This window comes from Mytilus galloprovincialis, chromosome 11 (genome assembly GCF_965363235.1).
Source record: "Mytilus galloprovincialis chromosome 11, xbMytGall1.hap1.1, whole genome shotgun sequence".
Taxonomy (NCBI): Eukaryota; Metazoa; Mollusca; class Bivalvia; order Mytilida; family Mytilidae; genus Mytilus; species Mytilus galloprovincialis.
The window spans coordinates 77834681-77858199 of NC_134848.1; the positions used below are offsets into that span (position 1 = coordinate 77834681).

At 34.9% G+C, this 23519-nt stretch overlaps 1 protein-coding gene and 1 long non-coding RNA gene across 4 annotated transcripts in view; both read left to right on the forward strand.

Moving 5' to 3' along the window:
* Window positions 1-23519, forward strand: part of LOC143052842 (uncharacterized) — a 66123-nt gene that overhangs the window by 24769 nt on the left and 17835 nt on the right. The window lies entirely within an intron of this gene.
* Window positions 2429-5312, forward strand: LOC143052840 (uncharacterized). The gene is made up of 2 exons (XR_012971269.1): window positions 2429-3167; window positions 4947-5312. It is a non-coding gene; the product is annotated as an uncharacterized LOC143052840 (long non-coding RNA).

The following is a 23519-nucleotide window of genomic DNA, read 5'->3' on the forward strand; positions in this document are numbered from 1 at the left end:
AGGAAACAGACTTTCCGAATCTCATTTGTTTCGGAGTTTGTTGTTGTATAATTACTTGAGCGACAAATCCCAACCCACTTTTACCACTTATGTGGTAGATAGCGGATAGTTTTAACTGAGAGGAGAGAAACTATTTATTTATGTTATGTTTATTGGTTTTTTTTCCAATTCATATTGTAATTTGAAACCAGAATTTTATTATATATTATCCTAACAACATACATTTGAATACAGTACGACTACGGAAGCCGTAAGGGGACACACAAAACATTAGAAAATATTTTTTTTAATTCGAGATCACGATAAAACATTACCGTTTTACCGAGATCTCGATAAAAAATATATCGTTATCTCGAGAAAACGAAATTGTTATATCGAGATCTCGATAAAAAATATATCGTTATCTCGATAAAACGAAACTGTTATATCGAGATCTCGGATTATTAAATCGTTATCTCGGTTTAATATATCGAGATCTCGATAAAAAATATATCGTTATCTCGAGAAAACGAAACTGTTATATCGAGATCTCGGATTATTATATCGTTATCTCGAGAAAACGAAACTTTAATATATCGTTATCTCGAGAAAACGAAACTGTTATATCGAGATCTCGGATTATTAAATCGTTATCTCGGTTTAATATATCGAGATCTCGAGAAAAAATATATCGTTATCTCGAGAAAACGAAACTGTTATATCGAGATCTCGGATTATTATATCGTTATCTCGAGAAAACGAAACTGTTATATCGAGATCTCGGATTGTTATATCGTTATCTCGGATTATTTAATTGCTTCTTATCACGTGTCAACTTATTACACAATGGTGACAGTCAACACGGCGGAAAGAGTAAGTATGATTTGTGTGCTTTAAAGCTTGTTTTATATATGATGTTATGGCGATGTGTCACTATTATAGGTGCATTTAGCTGGGAATATATGATATGCGTAAGAAATCTGTATGGCAATATCTGAATAAATCAATTGAACAAATTCGTCAATTAGTGAATGTTTACAGTATAAACAAAACATGGTAAAGTTCTCTTAGAAATCATACTGTAAACACTGAAGAACACGATCATTTCCGTCAGGAAGGTAGAAAAAGGGACAGTACTTCTTGATGGGTTGATAAATCAGCGTCCAAACTTTAGAGGAGGTACATTTTTATGTTTTGATTGTGTTTGTTCATCCTTTAGAAGAAATATTGACATCTGTTTAATGTGCCATTGACCGTCATATGAACGATCTAGGCTCATAATCTAAGATTTGCTGTAGCGGCCATGTTTTTAATTGGACCAAAACAAAGGTAGGATTGTTGGTAACATTCCTGCATAGTTTCGTCAAAATCCGTCAAGTGGTTTCAGAGAAGAAGGTGACTTTCAGTTAGGTGAGCTAAAAAGGATTATATTTTCATCCCAATTTTTATCAATTATGTGTATAGTAATCCTTTGGGTAAACATTTTATCAATTCAATGAGATATGAGGAACTCTTTCTTTTGAATTCTATAGTCGGATAATCGGAAGATCTGCTATATGTATGTAGACAAAAAGACAAAAATTACAACAAAGTTCCAAAGTCATAACATTTGTATATACTAGAACACACCCGTGATATCACGGGTCCGTGACTGAATTAAAGTATATAACTATGCGTAAGCCTTATTTTAGTACTAGTATTGTCATCTGATAAAGTCATGCCGATTATAAGTTTCACAGTTTTCTCTGCTTTCAAAATCTTTCTGTTTGAACCCGTCGACCTGGATTTTATCAGTTATTGGTAATATTGGAGTATTTTTTAATAACAGCATTGTCCTATATTAGTTATAAATAAAGTTGAATTCTTTGATTCGCTGTTTTAAGTCATGCCGGCTAACAAATCGAAAACTACCTATACGCCTTATTTTAAGTCCAGATTTTTTGTATTCGTATTGACATCTTAGATAGTCATACTGATTAAAATACTACAATAGGGAACAATATGACAATGATTGAATTTAGAAGTGTCAACCCTTTGATTATGACCCGTGTATATAGCAAAATCCTAAATACACCGTTTTGTGGTGCGCCTGTAAGATGCGCAACGTACAGATAAGGTAATAGGTAACAGGTGAATATATTATTTATATCGATATCGGATTCTACCCGGAACTTGTTAATGTTATGTGGAAAACAAACGGGTCTGGAGTGGTGTAAATTCTAATCAACACCATTGTTCTAATATAAGCTATATATAAAGTTGAATTCTTTGGTTTGTCATTTTTACCCCATGACGGCTGACAAATTCGACCTCGTTATTTTAGTATTATAGATATATACAAAAATATTTGATCTTGACAGTTTCTTTTGTAGGTAAACGTGCTTCGTTTGGTGAAGAGATATTTTGAAATGGAATTCTTTTATAGAGATATTGTCAATATTTTACAAATGAATCATGCCATTAGTATATCACTTCGTCAGGTTAAGAGGTATTTAAAAGAAATGAATCTTGCTCGTAGAAAAGACTACTCAAATATTCGATCTGTATTTAACTTTGTTCATACGCAAGTCACTTCATACGGACCAGCGCATGGATATCGTTGGATGTATCAGAAGTGTAAGCGGCACGGGTTTAAAATAAAAAGAGACCACATTAGCCTCATGCTTAACACAATTGATCCAGAGGGGGTATATCTTAGAGCCCGGCGAAGACTAAAAAGAAGAGAATATTTTTCAAGGGGGCCAAATTTTTGTTGGCATTTGGACTCCTACGATAAATTGAAAAGATATGGCTTATGCATCAATGCTTGCATCGATGGGTTTTCCAGGAAAATAATATGGCTCAAAGTTGGTAGATCTAGTAGTAATCCAAAAGTCATAGCTAGGTATTTTATAGACGCAATAGAAGAGCATAGAGGTCATCCATATAGCATGAGAGGTGATATGGGCACAGAAAATGGGCTGGTTGCAGTAATGCAGACGTTGTTTGCTGGAGATGAAGTGACAATACCTTTCATTTACGGAAAAAGCACTATGAACACTAGAATTGAGTCCTGGTGGGGCATTTTGCGAAAGAAGTGCTGTCAAGTATGGATATCAGCGATGAAAGGCCTTCAGGAACGAGGTCAATTTTCAGGAGACAAACTTGACATTAACCTAATTCAATTTTGTTGCATGCAGTTACTTCAGGTACCTTTCTTTTCTATTTGTAGAAATATTTTACCTTCCAATATGAGCTCATGGCAATAGGCTTTCTTTGAAAGATCCTTTTTGATACCAATTTTTGTTGTACGTTTTACTTGTTAAAAACTCTTATTTTGATATAAGGAATGTATTATGTTTTTTAATCAATCCCTCACAAACGGTATTTTAAGGGAAAATATAGATTATTTGATACCTTGCTTGGAGCATAACTACGTAATTGGCTTACACTTCAAAATTGTTTTATTTTAGTTATCAGTTAGGTCATTACACGATCTACTGTATCTACTAAATCATTGGAATGTCACTCCGTATTCATCGTAGTAATCTTCATTTGACTAATTTATTTTAGGATGAAGGATTTGATATCGAGGTGCTTGGGTTTTTTTTTCTATTATCAGTCGTTTAGGTTGTCTGAGCTGCCTGTCAGCAACAGCCAGTGTTCTCTTGTGAATCTTTTTATTTATGTTTTGTCTTCTTTTTCTGTAAACATGGTAAATTGTCTATGATTTTTCTCGATGAATTGGATCCTTTTTAATTCTTATTTAGATTGTAAGTTTTACTTGTTCAAAATTGTTATTCTCATCTTGGTATATCAGGGACAGGCTGCATTAAATACGTTTAACCCCGCCTCATATTTTTAAGTGTGCGCCTGTCTTATGCCAGGAACCTTTGTCAGAGTTTGTATTTGAATTAATCTTTTAATTTCTTTCTGGGAGAAGGTTTCTCATTTGGTTTGCCTTGGTGTTAAGTTGGCATATCCTCATGATGCCCTATGGGACCATACATAGACGGTCGTACATGGTGTACATGCTGCATGGCGGCCTCCGTATGTCACGCTTTAATTGTTCGATGATTTGGTATCTGATTGGCATTTATTCCATAAATTGTACCTGACTTCTAATGATTGTAACGTATAGGAGTTTTTGTAATAAGTAATATCCTATTTTAACGTATAAACTCGTAAACGACATACATATCAAATGTGATCTGGAACAGAAAAAAAAATAACATCATAGAAAAAAGTTACCCACATTAGGATTTCTCGGTAACGCGAAATTGTAGAAGAGGGACGAAAGATACCAAAGGGACAGTCAAACTCATAAATCTAAAACAAACTGACAACGCCATGGCTAAAAATGAAAAAGACAAACAAACAACAGCACACACGACACAACATAGAAAACTAAAGAATAAACAACACGAACCCCACCAAAAAACTAGGGGTGATCTCAGGTGCTCCGGAAGGGTAAGCAGATCCTGCTCCACATGCAGCACCCGTCGTGTTGCTTATGTGATAACAAATCCGTCTAAGGGGGACGATCCGAGAATTTTGAAAAGGAAGGGTGCTAGAACAAATGAGGGGTGGTGGTGTGCCAGGCTACTATTTGCCGATTTTGGCCTATATTTCACATGAATTTAACAAAATTTTCCAAAAAAAAAGGGGGTGCACATACCCGGAACACCCACTTCCCCCACCTTTTAATCGTGTGCTGTTGAATCTGGACATATTTTGAGAATGACACATATACTTTCAGTCGACGTTTCGTCTTAATGTATGTTTGCCAATCAGAACCTAGAGAAGACAATTACGCCAACAAGATTGGATTTTTACAGGGACATTTGGAACAAACTGATCAGCCCTACTTCTAACGGTAGTGTACAATTAATGGGGAAGATTTTAATCAGATTGCATTTGAAAATCTTGTGATTTGATTGGCCTTTTGTCCTGATTAAAAATGAAAAATGGCTTTGTCTTTTTTACAGAACGAACTAGATGACACTGCGCAGGTATGGAACACTCATTATATTAGGAGAAGTAGAGAGTATGTTTTTCATGGACGGCCTGTCAACATGTATCTTTATCCCGACTTGTTCAATGCTGAGGAGCATATTCGACAGGTCGATGACGACGTGCTACACTTTTGTCGATCAGAATGCGCTGAAGAGGACGAGTACCCATGCGAAGAAGAGATTTTTGAGTTGGGATGCATTTACATGGAGGAAAATCTACTGAAACCACCCGAAAACGTCGACGAGTCAGTAGCGCTATACCTAAGTTTGCGTCGCTGGTTTATTCAACAGCTATGAAAATGAAAGAGATACAAAATAAATAAATTGGTTTATGCTCTCGCTCTTTTGTATTTGCATGTAGTGATATACAAAGCAGTACCTTACGAAAATGGGTGTAACCGATGTTCTTCTATCACACAGGTACAAAATATGGTAGTTTTTTTTTATAAAGATCTTGGCTTTTGACTTTGTAAACGTTCCAAAATGATACGTGGAAATAACCATGCTAATGATTTTTGTTGTATATCAGACCGAGTGCGTACATATATAGGTCTTTTGATACTTGAACTGTCAATCAACTGTTTGCTAATTACACTTGTTCCATCTTGTTCCGTATGTCAATTCTCTGAGATATTCTCCAATGCTTCTTTTTCTTTTGCTCTATCTCACACCGTATCCAAACGTTGGTCTTTTGTTCTTTTTGCTAAAAAAAATTCTTCTTCTTTTGCGCTCTCTTGCACCGTATCCCAACCTTTTTCTTTTCTTCTTTTCGCTCAAAATAGCTCTCCCCTCACAACTTATCCCCACCTTTGTCTTTTGTTTTTTTTCTCGCTCCAATGGGCTCTTTTCCGTTCCTATTCCCGGTACCCCCGGTGATCTACACTGCTCTGATCCGTGCTCACAACCTTGCTTTTCCTACTTTTGGCGTTATTTTGACAGCTAAGGAGGAGAAGAGAGACTGTGGCCGATGCAAAATGTAACCATGAGTCGTATGAGCAAGCCAACGAGTCATACGAAAAAGCCACGAGTCGTATGAGCAACCATACGAGTAGTATGAGGTACCCTGCGAGCAACGACTCTCTCGGTCTCTTTCACTCACTTGTTAGGTGTTTGTGTCTTGTGTCCAAAATTCCTCAAAAATAGACATGAGTCGTATTAGCATAGCTTTGAGCACTATGAGCAACATTTCGATTCGTATGAAAAAGAGTGGACACACTGAAATGTCTCGCCTGTTCCAGTGTTCATAATATAACTTATGTTGTAAGTATAAAAAACAAGTTTAAACCACAAGCATTATAAATAAATTAACATTTAAATGATCAATGTACATGAGACGAAGGTGAGATAAACCCTTTCAGACAGAAATGTAGTTCATGCACTCATTCCATACAACAAATCTAGTTTACCTATTACTAAAAGTATCTCCGAATAAACCTCTTAAAAAATAACCTTGACCATGAAATATAGGTCAAGATCAACTTACACCTACTTAACAGACATACACACCTTACAATTATTCCCTACACCAAATATAGTTATACTATCCCTTTAGTATCTGAAAGAAGGCCAAATCAGATAAATGTAACATTGGCCAATGAACCATGACCTTGAGGTCAAGGTCAAATGATTATTGCCAGAATGGAATCCATACACGAAATATAATTGACTTCTGAGAAATAGACCATATCACAAATTTTTAATTTGGCCAGTCAACCATGAAAAAGAGGTCGAGGTCAGATTATTATTGACAGACAGACATGTACACCTTACAAACATTCCATACACCAAATATAATTGACTGGATACTTATAGTATCTGCAAAATAGACCAAAACACCAAAAAAAATATACTTTGACCACTGAATCATGAAAATGAGGTCACGGTCAGATGTCACCTGCCAGTTGGACATGAACAACTTACAATCATTGCACAACCAATTATAGAAGACCTATTGCTTTATAGATATGGACTTATAAAAAAGAAGATGTGGTATGATTGCCAATGAGACAACTATCCACAAAAGACCAAAATGACACAGACATTAACAACTATAGGTCATCGTACGGCCTTCAACAATGAGCAAAGCCCATACCGCATAGTCAGCTATAAGAGGCCCCGATAAGACACTGTAAAACAATTCAAACGAGAAAACTAACGGCCTTATTTATGAAAAAAAAAAATGAACGAAAAACAAATATGTAACACATAAACAAACATTAACCTTGTTAACTGATCCATGCAATGATGTCGAGGCCAAGTGAAAACTGACTGACAGACATGAGGACCTTGCAAGGTAGTACATATCAAATATACGGGTATCCTATTACTTATATTAAGCGAGAAATTATCATTGCAAAAGAAAAGATTTTTTTCTCAAGTAGTTACTGAACCATGGAAATGACGACAAGGAAAATCGTCATGACAGACGAAAAGTTCGTAACATAAGGCATCTATATATAAAGTATGAATTATCCAGGTCATCTACCTTCTGGAAAATAAAGCTTTTAAATCAAGCGCTAACGCCACCGGATCACTATTCCTAAGTCTCGCTTTCTGCGACAGAAGTCGCTGGCGAGACAAAAACCCTGAAAGTAACGACTCTTAACGCTGTAAAGCATGATTCAGACTAACGTTTCACCGCACACACACCACCATTCCCACGCTGAGACCTTGACCTTTTACCTTGAAAATCGATATCTTCCGAGTAGATACAAAGGACTATCATCAAAACTCGTCAAAACTCATTGAAAGATGTTGATTCTAAAGTGTCCACAAAGGGATGATATGGACAACATAAACAATTACAAGTATTACTGCGACCTTGACCTCTGACTTTGAAATTCAAAAGCATCCGTGATATTGTTTTGGACTATCATCAAACGAAGCATGCTGATTCTAGAGTGTCCACAAGAAATGTTTCGGTGGAAGGACGGAAGCTTTCAAATATTCCCACGCAACTAAATTAGCAAATAAATCTGTCGTTCGTAATTACTGTGAAGTTTCAAAACATTTAGCCTAACAGTTTCAGAGGAGAAGATTTTAGAAAATCGGCCAATGAGAATCTAAGATTTGCTATAGCGACCAGAACAAAAATAAGTAAGTTCGTAAAGAACCTTCAACTGAACATTCCTATAAAGTTTCGTTTAAATCCGTCCAGTGGTTTCAAAGAAGAAGATGAAAATGTGAAAAGATTACGACAGACGACGGATGCAACTTGATGGTCAGGTGAGCTTAAAATGTAGCATAAGGACATGAAAGATAGACTGTGCCAAGTTCAAAGTAAATCCCTTCAGTGGTTTTTGAGAGAAAATTTTCGGAATGTAAACAGCGGGCGACATACGATGGAAAGCAAAAGCACAAATAGTCTTCGGCTAGATATACTAAGCTAAAAAATAAATATCATGAAATCTCCTTCAATATCTTTATTTGGTCAACAAAACTGACAAAATAATATAAAGCTGAAAAATGGGGGCCCGTATGCATAACACATCTTAAGGTTATATTTGTTCGTAAAGGACAGTTTTTTCTTCAAAAGCAATGGACGTCGAAAGGTACTCTAAATGGAAATCTTAACTTCAGTATTTTTATGAATACAGGCTCAGGCCATTCTCAGTAATGCATCATACTCAGTACATTTTATATATTGAACTGAAAAGCAAACTTAATCATGTTTACTTAATAATATTTACATTAAAAAGTTACATTCAGTGCATATGATATTAAAGTTTTAATAAAGAAAAAAAGCTAAAAACTTTATGATCTTATTTAAATTGGTCTAAATTTGAAAAAAATGAAAACAAAATTTCGACAGGAATACCTCTGACTCAGAAAAAAAGTGTAATTCACACTGAATAAAAGTGTCAACGAGTTAAAATAATGGTGGAAAGGTTATTTATTGGTTACATGCCTAAAATTACCCCAGTTGCTGGAAACTACTCTGATACTTTCAGAAAGTACTCCTACAGCTTATTAAAAAAAAGGCAAAAAAGGGACATATCTCCCAAGACGAGACATTGGAGCAATGTAATTAATATGCTGACCAATATTTTGATAGCTTTACTGCTTTACAAATACTGAGTCTAACCTCATGATCTATTTCAAGCCATTTGAACATTGTTAGTAAACCCTTTAGATTATGTTTACCTAGTTAAGATCAGGACCCTTTTGATTTTTACAGGGTCAAAGATTTTAATATGTTTATGATGGATAGTTGACCCATATCGATAATACTTTCAGACTGGTGACCTAAAAATGCAAGAGGTGGGATTAACTTCAAATGACATATTTTAATGCCATTTGAACCATGCATGTTTATTTTGTTGAGACAAGTATACACTCTACAGTTATAATCTTCAGTTAAACATATCTAGTTCAGTCAGGCCAGTCACTCAAAGGATGCTGCAGTGATCTAGCATTGATGTAAGCATGGTTAAACAATGTGCATTTAGTCCCTGACAAATTTACATTTTGTTGATTCTTCTTTGAATCATTACATGAAATCATACAATACAATCTAAAAACAATGTGCATTTAGTCCCTGACAAATTTACATTTTGTCGATTCTTCTTTGAATCATTACATGAAATCATACAATACCAACTTATTGAATGTAAGTGATAAAGGCAAAAGAAAGGTCGAATGTCCAAACTTCAATCAAAGAAGTGACTAAACATAATCCATCTCCCACATGTTTGTTTTGAATATGTTCATAAAGTCTTCTCTGAGGTCAGCAACAGACTCATAACAAGATGGCAGTTGTAGCATATTCCCACAAGTCTGAGCTGTGGGTCTCCTCTCAAAACCTGAAAGCATACTAAATGCTACATTTAATTGGTAACACATGAGGTTTGATCCAGTACAAAAACGCATAAAGTTTTAAAGTCCTTTCTCGTCTAAACTTTTTATAAACTTTTAAAGATAACCAGCCACAATCTGTTCTTTGAGTTCAAGAACATCAGGAAACTTTAGAAGTTTCAACACTTTTGCAACTGTTGGGTTCTTGTCTTCATAAACTCTTGAACTCTTAGCTGGACTGTTTGTGGAGTTAATGATGAAGTCTTTGAAGGTGATTCATTTGATGGATCAGAAGATAAGTTAGCGACTTGTTTATTTACTTGTAGTAATTTGTGATCAGGTAAACTATCATCGGATGGAGATTCCATTTCAGAACAGCCCACAGCAGTTGTTGGTAACTTCTTGCTGTATATGTAAAATCGTAGAAGTTTTGATCCTGTCAAAGTATATAGGTCTCCAATTGTGCAATCATTGTCCATTCTGCCTCCCATAAAATTTCTGACTTCAAATTGAAAATCTGTTACGTTTCCTCTTTTCGATTTGCCATTCAGGAAAAATACCTTCTTCCCATCTTGCAGGATATCATCTTGCATCCAGGTCTTCGGTGCATTGATGTATCTTACGCCTCCACCATTTAGTGTCCTGACTTGACGATATTCACTACTTCTGTAATCGTAATCAAACCACCCAATTTCAATCTTCCTCTCTTGCTTTTTGGCATTGTCATTCCCTTGGAGCTTTCAATAAAGAATGAAGAACGAATGTACAAAAACAAAGAAATTAAACAACTAAACACTCTTTATTCAATGTTTACTTTTTAGCTCATTTTTTTTCAATTGCTAAATATGTGACAAATAGATTATTATTCACTGTAAATTATTCCTGTACATGCACACAGTTGCTTACATTACTCAGTTGCTTACCCATGCTACACTACACAAGTATTGGTACTCCAGATCTATATAGTGGAGGAAAGAATAAAGAAGAAGAATATGGCATTTTCCATATCGACCCTATTATCAGCCCTTGACCCATATCTATACCTTGGGCTAAAGCCCTTGGTCCGATATGAGAGTCTTTGGCTATTAATTGGGCCGATATGGAAAATGCCATGTAATAATCTTTAATAATACCATTTTCAAAATATATGCAATTAACAGCAAATATGGTCAATTTTGAAGTTTAAGGGGATAAACCCCAAATAAGGGATTGTCGTACGACTTGCCGTACAATGGAGACTTTAGCAGATCTTCTAATTCGGTAGAAGGAATGTTGACTCCTTTAGTCTCTACATGGCCTGGGACTATAATACTAACGGGACTGGAAACCGTTACACCAATCAGTGTAATAATATCTACATCACAGCCGTTAGAACGAGACTTTATTCTACTTTATAGTTACAATGTATTAGTAATGATTATCCTTAACATAAACATGATTACTTTAATGATAAAAGATATCCCGATCTTTGACAGTTAATATAAATCACCAAATCCCGCCTTAATTGTAAAAATTAACATATAAACATTGAAATTTTCAGGATTAAAATAGCGTGGGGACGATGTGGAAAAAAGTATATGATTCATAAAATGTCTTATAACTTTTGATTGAAAAGAATTACGCAAGTTCGGTTTGTTGTAAAGTCATATTTATAGGTGATAGTTTGGATTTGCCTTTTTTTATTTTTTAGTATAATAGTCCCAGATATGGCCAAATAGGCTGTCCACATCTCCAAGGTCTATTTTTTAGTAACGGCAGCCATGTTTTTCGGAAAATGGCTATGTGCGACACAATTTTTTAAGAAAATATACCTTAAAGAGGATTGTGGCAATGTTTCGTCTAAATCCCTTTAGTGGCTTCATACTTTTGTTAACTTAACAGATAAACAAAATGGACACCATTGAGTGATGACAATAGCTTAAAAGCACCTTCGGTCCAGGTGAGCTCACAAGAGAAAGTTGTGGTGGGGACACAAATTGGTTTAAATTCATATGCATATTATATGCATTCTTGTATGCAACACACTTTCTCATGTTGGTTAACAGTTCAGTTCAGTTTCTTGTATATTCCTCCATTAAATGTGGAGCACTACCCAAAGGGTATAGTTTGAGCAACTATTTACACCTTAAAACATAGGGAAACAATTTATTATATTATATACAGATGACTGAATTTGGTTATAATGATCACTAAATAATAGATATCATAATTAATTCATAGGATTGTCATCATAAAGTTTTTAAAAAATATATAATGATTTATATGTGCTAGGGTGTAGGAAAATGTTAAAAAAACAACTGCATATACATGTATTTACAAGAATTAAAATGGTCAAAAGTTTAAAATTACTTATAATCATAGCTGAGGGTGCTATACATATATCAGGAATAATAATGAAAATTTCCTGTAAGACTTATGTAAAGTTGTTGGGGTTTGGACATAAATTTAAGGTATAATATATACAAAAATTTTCTTTACAGTTTCATTTCTATATGGAGATCTTGTCATTACTCTTTTTAAACTATAACTGATATCTTACAATTTTAAAGGGAAGATTTATTTTTAAAAACTTATAAGCCGTAAAATAGTTGGATGGTATACTATTTGTAAGTAACAATTTTAAGAAGTTTACTTATACTGTACTTGTGATCAGGTTTTTTATCCTTTTTGTGCGCAGCAAGTGCATCTCATAACACATATTTCTAGCCAGAGTTTCAATGTTTTCATACACAGTTGGGTAACAGTTTATGTCCTTGCTAGTACAGTCTATTATGAGCTGCAGTAAATTCCCTTGTTGTTTGATCTTCTTGTATGTTGACGTATCAATTTCATCCATTGTCTGTTCGATTTTTGAGCAGTATTTAGATCTTATTTGCTCTAGTTCTTTGCAGTGTAGAATAAAATGTTCTAGATCTTCATTTTCCTGTTCGCAAATTGTACACAAAGGGTTAACTTTTGGATCGAACTTAGCTCTTTTGGCTTGGAATATGTACGTTTGAGTACTTATTCTTGCTTTTATTTCTCCTGCCTTTACATCTTTACTATTGTTTTTTACACTTTTCCATATATTGTGAGCTTCATTTAATGGATTGTTCTGTATCTCTATGTATTTAAGTGATGTTTTTTCCATTTTTTCATTATGACATTCATTTTTCCAGTATTCCTTGATCTTTATTCCTACTAGTCTTTTCCATTCCATTTTATTCAGTGGATTTTCTATGTAGTAGCTACTGGATTTCAAATTGTATTTTGATAGAGTTTTTTCTACTCTGTTGATAAAGTCTTTTCCTCTTTGGTCTGAGAATACTATTTGTCGGCGCAGAATTTCACATTCTATGGTTCCTGGATTTCGAACAATATTCATGAAGAAGGTAAGTACATTTTTGTCTAATGTGATGGCAATAGGTTCTGCTCCTACCAGGGTATATACAGCCATATTTGCTGTATTATTTGGAAGTCCTTGAATTTGTCGGAGGATTTTTCTCTCTGCCAGTTCTAGCATATCCTTTTCTTTTGCAAGTAAGTTCATCACCTCAAGTCCGTATATGCTTCTTGGTACTGCATATGTTCTCCATAGCTTGTATGCAACCATGGGTGAGAATCCCCTTCTGACATGTAACCCAGCTCCAAGAAGGCTGTATATTGTTGCCCTTCCGGTTCTTATTCTTTCTGAGATATTTGCACGGTTTTGCTCGTTTCTTTTGATACCTAGATGTTTGGTTTCATTGGTTATATTGATGTCATTGTCTTCAAATTTCAACGTTGATATGTTTGAGCCTTTTGCATTGTATAGAACCGCTTCAGATTTAGTTGGATTGATTTTGACTAGATCTCTGCTCGTATGGTGTTGTACGATGTCTAATATTCCTTGTGCATCTGCAGTACTATTTGCCAGGACAGCAATGTCATCGGCACATGTTGGTGCAGGGACTTGTATATCACCAATACATGCTCCAAGTCCACTTTTTAATATGCTATCAAGTATGACGTTGTTGTAGCATTTATATAGCGTTGTAGATAGTTTTGCACCTTGTTGAATTCCTTGTAGAACCATGACATCTTCTGTACATTGCCCTTCCCATTTAACCTTGATGCTCATTCCTTTATACAAGTTTCTCAGTAATATCCAAAGTTTTCCTTTTATTCCATAATGGTACAGTTTGTTGAATAGTATTTCATGGTTTAGCTTGTCAAATGCCTTTTCTGCGTCAAGAGTTACTAAGATCAGCAGTATCTTTAATTTCTTACTTTCTTCGATTGCTTCTGATGTGAGGAATGCTGCACATAGTGATGATACTCCTTCTGTAAAGCCTCTTTGCAGGGAGTTTTGTATGTTGTTAAATACAGAGTCAACTCTATCCTTCAATATACTTTGTAATATTTTTGCAAAGGTTTTAGTTACAGTTATTCCTCTATAGCTAGATGGTAATGTTTTGTCTTTTTCTTTCTTTAAGATTGGTGTTAGAATCCCTGTCTTTAGGAAGATTGGTACATCCAAATAGGTTAAGATTAAATTTAGCAAATGTACTATAAAGGGAGTTAACTCTTCCATCCCATGTTTGTAGTGTTCTGCCGAAATTCCATCTTCATCGGGTGCTTTTCCTGCTTTAAGTTTTTCTATAGCTTTATTTACTTCCTTTACATTAACAAGATCTATGCCTTGACCTTTTTCCCTTTCTATGGATTCTATTATATTGTTTTGTATCTCTACTAGCTCTAGTTTTTCAGTGTCAAAATTTTCCTCTATTGTTGGAGTAGCTAGTTGTTGGAAATGTTCTTGCCAGATGTTCATTATGCTTGGTCTATCTTCTGCAGTCTTTTCGTTTAGTTTCAGTATCTTGGTATTAATAAGTGGTGTTTTTCTTTGCATGTTGATAAGCTTGTAAAAAAGTTTTGTATCTGAGTTTGAAGCTTTCATAATTTTTCCCGCTGTTGATTCTCTCTGCGAGGCATAAGCTTGTCTTTGTGCTTTTCGAAGTATTCTCTTTGCAGCTGTCATTTTGATTTTGAGCTCATTACTTCTTTCTTGAGGTGCTCCATGTTGCCTCCAAACTTTAAATGCATTTTTTGATTGCTTTGATGCCTTATCTATTTGTTCATTCCATATCGCCTTTCCCTTTGATTTGATTTTGATTTTTCTTCTATACTTTGGGATTGCTGCTTCTCCGGCTTTATGTAGCAGTTTTTCTAGATTTTTTATATCTTTCTCAATAATTCCTTTTGATTTTTGCATGAGTTTTGGTAGTTCTTTATTGATGACTTCCTTATAAATTTGATGGTCGCAGTCAGTCCATTTAGGTTTTGCTATGATAGTTGTTGCTTTTTCCCTGACTTTTTTCAGTTGGCTGTTCAGTGTCAAGATAACAGGTACATGGTCCGAGGTATTCTCTGGGTCAGTATCAAGGACATCAATTTGTCTGATTTTGTTAATAATTTCTGAGTTACTTTTGAAGAGGAAGTAATCAATTTGTCCTTTCGACATACCATTCTGGTGATAAAATGTCTCTTTTACTGGGCATTTCTCAGTATTTCCTATACATTTTTCCTTGCAGAAAGTCTTTAGGATTTTATCATGAGGTGTCGAGCTTCTATCCAGGGACCCGTTCATGTCTCCACATACTATAATTTCGTGTGTGTCTTTATATTTCTCTATCATTTCATCAATTTGAGCCAATGTGTCTTTGTATTCGATGTCTGCATTTTTGCTATCTGATGGCATATATACATTTATAAGACATATTGGTTTGTCTCCTTGTTGAATATGTATGGCTTGTATTCTATTTCCACCGTCTATCAGTTCCTTTATATTTTCATTAATTTCTTTTTTCCAGATTATGGCTACTCCACCATATCCCCTTTTCATTGATATGTTGAAATCAGGATCATCATTATCATCAACACTTTTAGCTATGTATCCGCTATTTTCAGTAATTTCAGCTATGATTTTCTTTTCCGCATTGAAAAGCCAGTGTTCTTGAATGCATAGCACATGTACATCCCTTAACAAGTTTTTGATATAGAGGGCATTTGATTTCACATTTTGTACATTGAGTGTACCTATAATGATATCCTCCCTTTTATCTTGTTTGATCGGCCACTGCCTAAAAAATGGTTTGGTTTCTTTCTATTCCCATCTTCTTTTGCTTCTAGATTGTCCGCCTGAACTAGTCCCTTTAGATGCTTAGGACCACCAACATTGGCCCCCCTTTGAGAGGGGAACTTCTGATGGCAGTCCGCTTCCAGCGGGGCGTCCCCACTAGAAGCCGTTGTTATAAGACCAGTTCTGGGCATGACATCTACTTGATGGCTTACTTCTGTATGTGCTTTGGCTTCATTATTTTTGGCGGCAGCTGAATTTGTCAGATTGATGGTCATTCTAGCTTCTTTTGTTGGTTCTTTGTCTATTTGGTTAGTATTATCATCCTGGTTTGTTAGTTGTTGCAATTGATTTTGTCTTTCAGGTTCTTCTGCATGACTTTGTTTAGCTATTACTGGCATGCTTGTTCTTTGGTCATAAACTCTTTTATTGATGTTTCTTTGACTTTGTTCCTTTCTGTTTGTCTGTAGCTGACTATATCCTTGGTGTTGATCTATATTTTGTGGTATAGGTTGTGGAGTCATCCTATATTGCTGTCTGTATAAATGTGCATTTTGTATCATGTTAGTGTTGATACTGCCAGTTGGTACATGTATACTTCTATAGCCAGGATAATGGTGGCTACTTTGGCTATTTACAGGTATAGCCTGTATTCTGTTATTATAGTACATTGGCGCTTGAATATGGCCAGGATTTATTCTGCTCTGCTCTGTTGGTATTTGGCTATAGTGTTGAGGTGCCATAGGTGTCATGAATAGTGGATTGGCTTGGTTAGGAATCCTGGATTGCTGATTTATAAGCTGTGCACCAGAGTGCTGATCACTCATTTGATGTTGGTTTGAGTTCCTAGTATTGTCAATATTCTGATTATAAGGATAATATTCATGACTTCCTGTTCTTTGCCACATTCCTACTTCTTTCTGTAATTCCATTATTTGCAGTTTGTTTCTTAATTCGTTCATCTCCATTTGATGTTTTATTCTTAGGTCTCTATTTTCCATTTCTAACCTGAAGTTGTTCAGCATCATATCGACTTTGTTTATAGTCTGTTCCTGCAAGTTGTTGCTACAGTCACACTTTGGCTGGTAGGTATTTAAGTTACTTTTGTCAATAGTGCTTTCTTCTGATTGCATCCTAAGTAGATTGATTGTGTTTCTATAGTCTCTATTGGTATCTTCCATTATGACTAGTCTTGCTCTGCATTGTGCTAATTGATCTTCAAGCTGTTGGGTAGTTTCATTTACATTTTTGCACTTATATTGCCTTTTCGGTTTTGCCTTGATGTTTTTTGTCTCATCTACATTTTCTATTTGTTCATTCCTGCTGTGCTGAACCATTTGGTTTTGCTGTTTGTATGAAGCCGTTTTGTTCATTTCTACCATGTCTGGTACTTCTGTGTTAGAATTTCTTGTTTCTTCCTTCGTGATCTGCGTTCTAGTTGGACTGTTTTTAGATGTATATTCTGGCATATTTTTAACTATATGGCCTATTTCGCTATAGTCCTCTGTCACGCTTTGTTCATCTAGAAGTAACTTTGGTATTGTTTCTTCTGTATCTATAATTGAGTTATTGCTTCTTGTTGATATATTTACCACGTCCATGTCCATGATAGAGCAACTCCTACATGAATATTGTTCTTCTTCAGTTTGGCTTATTCTTGCAGGATCAATGTTTTCACATGCATAGTGAAACAGTTGACTGCATGCAATACAATCTATGGATGTTTCTGGTTGTGCTGTCTGATTGCATATGGCACAGTAGTTATGTATAGTAGACATATTGACTGTACTTGTGTCCTGACTGGGTGTTGTTTCATCTTCTGACCATTCAATGGCTCTATTCCAGTTACTTAATAATTCTGTGTCTGTATTTTGTATACATTCTGTCCCTTTGGATACTTGTATTCTATTTATGTGGTTGATTTTAGGTTGATTATTTGTTGTGAATGATTCATTCACTGTTCCTCTTATTTCTATATCAACTTCATTTCTCTTGATTATGTTTATCTGTTCCTCTATCTGTTTGTTGTAAATCTTATAGTTCCCTCTTGAATTCATTCTTTCTTTTATATCTTCAATGTGTGTCAAGAAGAGTTCCATACCTTGGCCATTAACCTCTACCTTTGATGTAGTATGGAATAGATTGATGCGATAGAGTTGTCTGTTATTACTTCTATTTCTGACCGAATGTGAAGTTCTGATGCATAGCCCTTGATTATCATGCTGGTGTTTGGGCAAGAGCTTGTATGTAGAGTGTTGTTCGAAGTATATGTCTATTTCCCCCTTTAAGACTTCATAAGCAGCTGCTGATAGCTCTAGGATGTAGTTTTGATGTTTCTGCTCAATTTTTATGTCCATTGCTCTATTACATGCTTCTAGTTTTTTGTCCAGGGCCCTGGTTTTATTGATACTAAAGTTTTCATATTTAGCTGGTGTATAGGGCTGAGGCTTGCTCTTGGTTCTTGCTGATGTTCTAGTCTGGATACTCATTTTTCACTTTATATATATTGTTGTTTTCTTTTAACAAAGAAGTTCTATGTAAGTTAATGTGCAATCAGCGGGGCGTCCCCACTGAAAGCTAGCTTAGATTAGAATTTTCCAGTTAACTTTTATATCTTCCGATATCCGGGTTTAATGAGTATGTAGATATATATCTCTATATTTGCAGGTTATACAATATAGACTGGTGTTATATAAAAGCTGCTTATATTTCTATATATGAATGTTATTGTATATGGAATGGATAAATATGGTTGATATGAAGTTTATATATGTATAGTGTTCTATTCTACTCTATCTATAACATTGATGGAGAATTTTGGTTGCTATTCTTCTCATCCAGAGCTTTGCTAGTAATGAATTTGGATGTACGCCGTCAGTTCTGTATAGATTAAAGTTGTAGTATTCGTCAGTACCGCCTTTTCTTTTAGATGTTTTTCGAATGTCAAGATCAAATTTAGGTGATTTTTCTGTAGATTGATTTATTTCTTGGATGAAGGTATTTAAGAGATATAACTGGTTTTGAAGTGTTTGGTCGTCGTCACTGAAAATGTCCGGGTTTTTGTGGCCTTGAGATCTGTTCCAACGCTGAATAGAGTATGGCGGAATTTCTAAGAAGATGATTTTTGAATTTGGTTTTATTTTGGTGATGAGTTCCTTAAGTTCGATGAATTTTCTTCTTAGATATCTGACGTTTGAATCGTTTTGGTTCACAAGAGAGATGTATCTGGTAGTTCTGTTAAGTTCGGTTAAATTACAAGTTCCTAGCCAAATATAAAAAGTGATGTTTTTGTGTTGATGGCAGATTGATGGTAATTCTTTTTCAGCCCAATCAATAGCTTGCTGTACTTTTTGTCCTTTTTTTGTGATGAATTTGATGTTTAGGAAATCTTCAGTTGTTATAGCTCTTTTTATGTAGTTTCCTTTACTATCCGATATAATAATGGGTTGGCTTTGGGCTGTTTTATCCTGAATATCTCTCTTATTTACTCTGAAGTATCTGCTTGACTTTATAATTTTATTCTCAGACATGTATCAATCTTTTGAGGAACAGAATACTAGGTTTTCTATCAGCTCAAAACAGGATATTAGTTGAAACACAAGTACAGTGTGTTTAAGAAAAAATTTAATTTTAACTATTTTAAGTATTTATCTATGCAGTACAAAAAATTTAAAGATAAAAGGGGGAGGGGTCTTAAACAAAAGACTTTATTGGCGAAATTTAAGGTAGAAAATGGAAAGCAAAAATTTATTTAAATAATCGAAATGATTATCCAAAAGTATGAACAATTTATTTAGAAAATAAAAGTAGGAGGGGTCAAAGTTGTCGAATATGGAATGGAAAAGTTTATTTAAATAATCAAGATGATTGTACAAAAGTATGAATTTATTTAATCTATTTATTTATAAGTCACGGAAAAACTTTGACTTACTGTATGAAAAAATAAAATTTATTTCTCAAAATTCAGAATTCAAAAATGGCGCTGAAAATTTTGATGGCCGTCCAGCAAGGCCAGCAAATTATATTAGTTCAAAAACACCGTGCAATATACAAAAATGCCTGAAATAATTATCTAAACAAGGTATAGTGACCTATAAGATTTAAATGTGAGGAAACAAGTGCAAATAAAGACTTATAAACTCTCCGTATTTGGATCTGTGATCTGTGCAAAAACTTCGTGCTGCTATACAACGTCCATTCGGAACATGATCTACAATCATGTAGAGCGGACACAATTTGGACGGACTGACAATCTAATTACTTTTGGGCTCCCGTTGATAGTCAGCGTGGCCTTAATTAACAGTGTGACATGTGGATGACAAATAGACTAACATTTGTATACCATAAAACTTCCAGCAAAATAATTTAAAGAGCTTATAAACATGATTAAAACTGTGAAAGTATAAATAAACTCATCATAGATACCAGGACAAAATTTAGTATATACGCCAGACGCGCGTTTCGTCTACAAAAGACTCATCAGTGACGCTCGAATCCAAAAAAGTTAAAAAGGCCAAATAAAGTACGAAGTTGAAGAGCATTGAGGACCAAAATTCATAAAAGTTTTGCCAAATCCAGCTAAGGTAATCTATGCCTGAGGTAGTATAAAGTACCCCCAATTATAATGTAGTATTGTGTATTGAAATGTGAATATACATGTAATAATGATAATGTACCTTTTCTTCTCCAATTGTTTGTATTGATTCATCTGATGCATTTCCATTTCTTAAAAATTCAAATACTTCACAGTAGTCATCCATTTCTTTCTGTAAAACAAAGACAAATATCAATATGATAATAACATCAAGAGTAATAACAAAATTACCGAACTGATGAGCAAAAATCCAGGGCAGTAGTCAATAAATAAAAACAATAAAATTTAAAAAATCGATAAATAATGCTTATCAGGGGCAATAACTCTTCCATGGAGAAAACACATACCTTTGAATTCAATTAAATAATATTAAATCAGGCCGTTGCGCAAAAATATGGAAATTCGCCAACAATGGGAGAAAAGATGTTCCCCATTTTGAGAAACAGATAATCGTATGGAAAACTTTACTTTAGTTTTTGGGGTTATGGCTGATTAAGTTATACTCAACCAGCACTGACTTAAACATGCTTACTTCAGACTTTTTCATATTCACGCCGGGTATCCTGGCACACGGAACCGCAATATCCATAGCACAGAGTTCTAGTTCTGTAGGTCAGTAGTGAGAATGTGGATCTAGGGAGTCCTCTGCTTTCAGAGATTGACGGAACCGGGATGGCACATAGATTGTGGACATGTCACAATGAATGCACACTTACTGTCTGTGTATTAAATCTGGACAGAAAGGACCGTAGGAAAATAAAACTCTGTTGAGTCAGAAAATTTCAGTGCGTGAAATTTTATTTATTTATTGCACACATCGAAACAAAGCATGTTTTTCCCAAGATACAGGAATTTACGGTTAATCCAGCTATTTTGGAGAAGGGCAGAACTGTTGCATGGACCATTTGATTTTCAGGGGTGGGGGGATGGGTTGGCTTTTCATGTGGACCCAGATTTTTTTCCCCAGCAAATTTAGGGCCAGGATAATTTTATCTAAGAAAACCCAGATGCCTCCCCCCTCCCCCCTCAGAAAAATCAAATGGTCTGTACCTTTGAGACCCACTTTTCTCTTTGAGCATGTTGAGATCAATTTATTCCACCCTTCCTGGACAAATAATTTCCCCCCTCAAATTTCAGGATATTATAAATAGTCAGGCCCCCTGAAGTTAAAATGGTCGGTCCTTTAGGGATATTTGAACTTGAATCCGGGTCTGTTTGCTCTAATTCACGTTGCCCTAGGACCTGTTCACTCTACTTCTTGTTTGTCCTATGTCCGTTCACTCTGATGTTTCATACATGTTTCATATATTTTATTGTTTGTTGGAAATTCCACCAACTTTTTATCTTGTTTTTGCTGTATATTTTCTATCATTTAATTTATCTGCAAGTTATATAATCACTGTGATACAATTTTATGGTATTGTCTAAATTGTTTTACATGTATATACGTTTGTGTGCTTTGTGATTTTTTTCCCTTCATAAAGTTGTTTTACTGTATTGAGACTTTAAATCAAGGTGTGTCGTGACTTATCGTGTTCTGTATTTGATCACATTTATACATTTTATACATTAACTCGGAGAGAACAGACACCATGTATTTTCTCTTCATAATATATAAATGGTTTTACATTACGAATTTTTGGGCCCCTTTATAGCTGGCTGTTCCATGTGAGCCAAGGCTCTGTGTTGAAGGCCGTACCTTGACCTACATGTATAATGGTTTACTTTTATAAATTGTTATTTGGATGGAGAGTTGTCTCATTGGCATTCACACCACATCTTCCTATATCTACATGTATCATGTCTATGTATATATGTTACAGTGAATTTGTATAATCAGGGATAAAGTAGAATCCCTGATTTTTATGGGAATATGTAGAATCACTGAAATCATTAGTAATTATATATAATCCCTGAAAATGACCAGTGATTTTACATACTCACTGAACATGTTAATGATTATTATACAAACTCCCTAATATGATTTCAGGGATAATCAATAATTTAAGATTCCTTTGTTTAATAATCTTATTTTAATATAATAGACAAATTATAATATTTTTCTTTCATATTCCTTTCCAAATGAGATAAATCTGCTTTTAAACACAGAGGGTGATCTTAAAGATATAACTTACAGGGTTTTTAGAAAAAGTTGAAGCTGACTTCACAATTACTAAAGTATTTTTAATTGGAAACGAACCTAGGGCGAACGAAATCCATGGGCGAACGAACCCACCGCAAACTGACCTAGGCCAGGGCGAACATGTAACTAGAGTGAAACGGTCCAGTTACCCTTTAACTTGAAATGCCGGGGTGAGGAAGGGAGGGGGGGATTTGATTTATTTTTCTCAGTAAGAATAAGGATTTATAACGTTGGTGAGACAATGCCAGAACATTTAATTATTCTTTGAGGTGGCATTATTATTCTGTATGAAAGATCTTTGCATACAGCATAATAATGCCACCTCAGAAAAGATCCTCTATCAAATTAGTCTTTTTCTAGTCCAAATAATTATGACGTCTGGCAAGGCTATTTTATTTTTTTTTCTGGGACGCCTTCATATGGCAAGGCTATTTTAATTAATCCTACATCGTAGGAAGTCATCCCAGAAAAAAAAAAATAATTAAAAAAGCCTTGCCAGACGTCATAGACGTAGAAAGGCGTCCCAGAAAAAAAAATTAAAATAGCCTTGCCAGACGTCATAATTATTTTGACTACTAGTCTTTTTCCTGAAAATTCAGGATCGCAATAAGTGTTGTTTGTTTCGGAACTTTAAACAAAAGCCCCCCTGTTTAAGATTTAAATGGTCGGTCCTTTATAAAACTTAGTATGGCTGATCACTTAACATCTTGAATGTGTCGAAGTGACTGCAAACTTCTGCAAAAATAGTGGTGAAAAATACGCTATATTCTAACATGTCTTACCTAGTTCATGGAAAGTATAATAAAGGGGAAAGATACGAACCTTATTGTATGTGTATAATACCTCCTACTAAGGAGCATCACCATAAGGTATGCTGTAGAGGAGGACATATTAGCACATTGTTTCGGCCGTGACAGA